The following is a 4,769-nucleotide window of genomic DNA, read 5'->3' on the forward strand; positions in this document are numbered from 1 at the left end:
CAAAAAACAGCAACAACTCAAACAACAAAACAAAAATCACATAATAAAATAGTCGCTTTGGCGCTATCCTTAAAAATGATGTTTTGAGAAAGTTTTTGGACCTATGAAATCTATCTCTGTGTATTTATTTCAAAATGAATTCTTTTGTGGTTTTGCATGTAGATCAGTTATGACCTGATCTGCCGAACACGTAAACATTACTGATAATTATTTATTGGATTAAAAAGAAATAAAAAATAATTGGGTTGGCTCAGTTGTGCACACATGCAGAAAACATTTTTGAACTAAATTTAAGGGCGAACTGGACCATCCCATTCAAAATAAGGTATACCTTTCTATCTGGAGTATTCTGCATTAATGGTCTATCCTCTGTACAGTGGGCTAACCCACAAAGCTTGTCCACTCTTTATCATTGGGTCAAGTGGTCTTGCCTATCCATGTGAGTATTACATTTTAAGCATTTTCTACCAAACACATGGGTACTATTATGTGAAACCGTACTTACGTGAAAAGTAATAGTGCAGACACATATTGATGAAAAAAACTTACCTGATATGAGAACGTCGCAGTCTTTGGGGTTATTTTCAACTGCGACATGCAGTGAACTCTTCCCTTGGGGTGCCAGCCATTGTTTTAGATTAGCCCATTAAAACACGTTCAAAAGTCTGCAGTTTTTTTAAAAGACAAGGAGGGTTTTCTCTATAATCAAACACATATACACACCAAAGAAACCAAACTTCTTCTACAGTTACGGCGATGCCCACTTATGATGAAGGTCATGATTTCTGGAAACCCCCGAAATCTGGGTTTGCCTGCTTGTCCTTAAAAGCGACCAAATAGAGACAAAAGTATTGAGCCAAATTTAATAGCAGTGATAAAATATATAACATTTAAAGATACTATTTAAAAAACAAAAAAAACAAGAAATGCCATACGGGTGGTTCAAAATTTAATAGGTCGATGTTACCATTTTGATGGGCACCTGTTTCTCCACCCGGAGACACACTTGTCTAATGAAATTAGACCTACTGTGAGAAAAATATTGAGACTTCTACACAAATACAGAGGCGGTGAGGTTTCAAATTAATGTCTCTTGTGCCAGAAAAAGACAGAGAGAAATAGGATATAGGGGGAGATAGAGAGAAAGAGAGGGACACCACCCCCACCCCGCCACACACACACAGAAAGAGAGAGAGAGAGAGAGAGAGAGAGAGAGAGAGAGAGAGAGAGAGAGAGAGAGGGAGAATATGAACACGGGCTTTGCATATTCTTTCCAGCCTGGGTTAGTGAAAAGGGAAGAAGAAATCTTGTTTGCTGATAGTTCAACTGATTTGATCTTTATTGTTAAAGGATTTCTAAATAATCGAAGACCTTTTTTACAAGTTGAAAAACATAATCAAGTTCATCAAAGTCTAAAAAATAAATAAAACATTTTTACAAATAAAATACCTTTTGTGACTATCCAAAACCCTGGCATGAATTAAGAAGGTGGCAAGATTTAGGAAAGCAAAGTTTTTTCTTTATAAATAGTCCAACTTTTTTCTGGTTGTGTTGCTTGTTTTTTTGGGTTTTTTGTTTCCAAAAAACCAGCAACAGCATATTTGTTCTTTTGTAAATCACCTAACTGCCAGTTTATGCTTTTTTCTTCTGAAGATGTCATCGAACACGGCACGGTACTTTGAGCTCATTTCGTAATAAATGAAAATGTTCAAAGCAGAGTTGGTCGACTCAAGTATATAACCAAAGGAAAATAAAACAAAGAACATGTTGCGATATTTTCCGTCTATAGAAAGTTCGGGTTCGACTGACATTCCCAGAAAAATCACACAAATAGGAGTAAAGCAAATAATAAACAGGATGGAAATCATTGTCACCATTTTCGTCACTTTTTTGTCCCGACTTCCAAAGTTATCGGTTTTTCCCACAGCAACCGTCTCGCTTCGCCATTTTGTCTTACTACGTAACTTGACAACCAAAACCGCAGTGCAGACGATAATCACAGAAAATGCGCTGAAGGGGACAAAAACATATTTGATTGAGAAGACGATTTCCTCCACACTCTCTCTTTCATCCATAAATATAAGCCCGATCAAAGTTTTGTTCTGTTTTGGGAAGAATTTTGGCCCCAGTCTGTTGACGTAGTACACCGGTGAAACACTGGCGATGAGAAACACGTAGATGAAGACGATGATGATGGCAGCTCGTTTTGGGGTGATGATGTTCTTCACCTGGGAATGTGTACATTGTTTTCATTTCATAGGAGCATTCGTTTTTTCAAAATGAATAAAATCTCTATCTTGTTCATAGTAAACTTGTATAGTAATTATTATTTCGATGGTTACATTACTTTACTTACTTGTGCTATTTATTAAGCATAAAAACTCAGATATAAAAAGAACATTTTTAATTGGGGAAAAAAGACACTGCGTGCCTTCACAATGATTCAACTAAACGTAATGAAAAAAATCTTTTAAAAGAATGACAGTATTATTCCCCCCCAAAAGAACTGCTCATTAAATATTCAACTTAAAGAGATTGGTGGCAGGTATATCGGTTGCTATTTTTTTTAGGTCACCAAGTCTGTCAAATATGTACTCAATCTCTCCCGAAGCAAAAACGATATTGTTCTTGGGTAGAGGCTTTAATCGAGGTTTATTTAGACAGAAATAGACAAGAAAGAACATACAATACAGAAACAGCACCCAGAGGCGAAGCGTCTATATAATCAAATAATCACTGCTTCCCTTCCTAATTTTGAAACATTGTCGCAGTCAAATTCACCCATAGACGTAAACCTCATAAATTAAATGTAAAAAGACGTTCATAATCACCAATGAACAATAGACTATGCCTAACCTTCAAAACCGTTTAATTGCCACAGAAATAGCCTGTTCGCCCCTATCGCGCCACTCCATAAGCAGTCACAAGCTTCGATTAAGTAAGCTTAAAGTGAGGCTGGAAGAGTTAACCAATAGATTTGAAGGGAACATGTGCATAGAAGTCAGAACTGTTTCATTGTCGCATATACCCTGTGCACCCCTTTCGGGCCACAGTTATAAGCACCCAGACGCCCTGATTATCTAAGCGAACTATTACACTGGTCGAGTCTACCTCACATATGTGAGGGGAACTAACTCCTAATAATCCTTTGACTCCTGCTACTACACTGCTAGTGCTTGTTTTTTTCCTCGACTTTTTAACGTCCTATAATCAGATCGTGACCTCGATTATGACAGCGGCTCCTGGCCGCGAAAAGCTAGACCAAAAAAACAGCCAAATGTGAAATAAAAAAATAATAATTGGCGTGCTCTACCAAAGTGTTTCGGCTGTCTGGTATAACATGCCATTGTAGTGCTGACATCTGTGCTTCTTTCCTTGGTGTTCGTGTGTTCAAATCTAAAGTTAAATTTAAGGTTAATTAGAATAAATATTTAATGAAATACTTTCCCAATTATTTTAGCGGTTGAACAAGCATACAACATGAATTCAGGATTTGTTTTCATTCACAACTCAGAGTTGCCGCCACCAGTGCCAGTAAGATTCTTGTGACTTGTGTGAGTGTGATATCTCCAGGCCCTACCTGGTCCCATTTCACTTTGATTACCCTGTCAAACAAGTCAGCCTTCGCCCCTGACAGAACCGTGAATCGAGCAAATCCAAACATAATGACTGTGCACGAAGACAGTATGGTTGTGGCATCAGACAAGTTTTAATGAATGGCAAAGCTTTTCCGTCCATTCCTACTTTGAAAACATAATATTGGGTATCCGATTCAGAAATATGGACCTACACTGACTGTTAAACATACCAACCTACTGAGAACACGATAAACATAACATGATCTATTTTCTGGTTTCAAATCTCTGGCACCAAATATTGTTCGATGGGTGAACAAAAGGAGAGACATACTGACCAACTCACAGAGAGATCATATACACAGTCGAACCTGCTTTAACTCTAACCACATCCCGTCCATCACCCCCCCCTCTCTCTCTACCCCCTCCGCCCACCTCGTTTTCATCCTTGCGTTTACCTTTATAACACCACGATGGCATTCTGTCTAAAGGCGAGCACTTTTTCTCTCGGCAATGGGCACCCCCCAAAATGTAGACAATTTTGATTTTTAAAATACTTATATCACTGTCTTCAGTCAATATTGTGGCATTTCACAATTTCGAATAAAATGAAAGTCAAGTTTGTTGTGGAGTGTGATAAGGTGAATTGATTTGTAAAAGTCTGTTTTGGCTTCGTAAGAACATAAAAATATCCTGCAGGAAGTGAACGTTTTCGCCTTTTGTGAAACTCGCATTCCATCATACACTAACGGTGAATAATAGAAACAATATAGATATACAGAGAGAGAGAGAGAGAGAGAGAGAGAGAGAGAGAGAGAGAGAGAGAGAGATGCTCTTGAACAGAGATTTACCTTCAACGGTGTAACAATACACATACACCTCTCAAATGTTATGAAGGCTGTGATCCAGGAAGTGACGTGGGTGAAAGTTACATGAGGCATACCTCCAGTCAGGTACTATTAGGGGGGAGGGGGGTAAAGGATATCACGTTCAGTGTCAAGGAAAAAGTAAAATACTAACATAGTATTATAATGGATATACTCAAAATGTTGAAATAACATTTGTTTATTTTAAATTGATCCTTTTCTTCGTCAAAGCGTATGTTGCCATACCGGCTTTTACCGGCCAGAAACACACAAGCAGGCTTAGAAATTGAAAGAAAAGTTCACTCTAAAATTAGAAGCTGACATCCTT

This window comes from Aplysia californica, unplaced genomic scaffold, assembly GCF_000002075.1.
Source record: "Aplysia californica isolate F4 #8 unplaced genomic scaffold, AplCal3.0 scaffold01181, whole genome shotgun sequence".
Lineage (NCBI taxonomy): Eukaryota > Metazoa > Mollusca > Gastropoda > Aplysiida > Aplysiidae > Aplysia > Aplysia californica.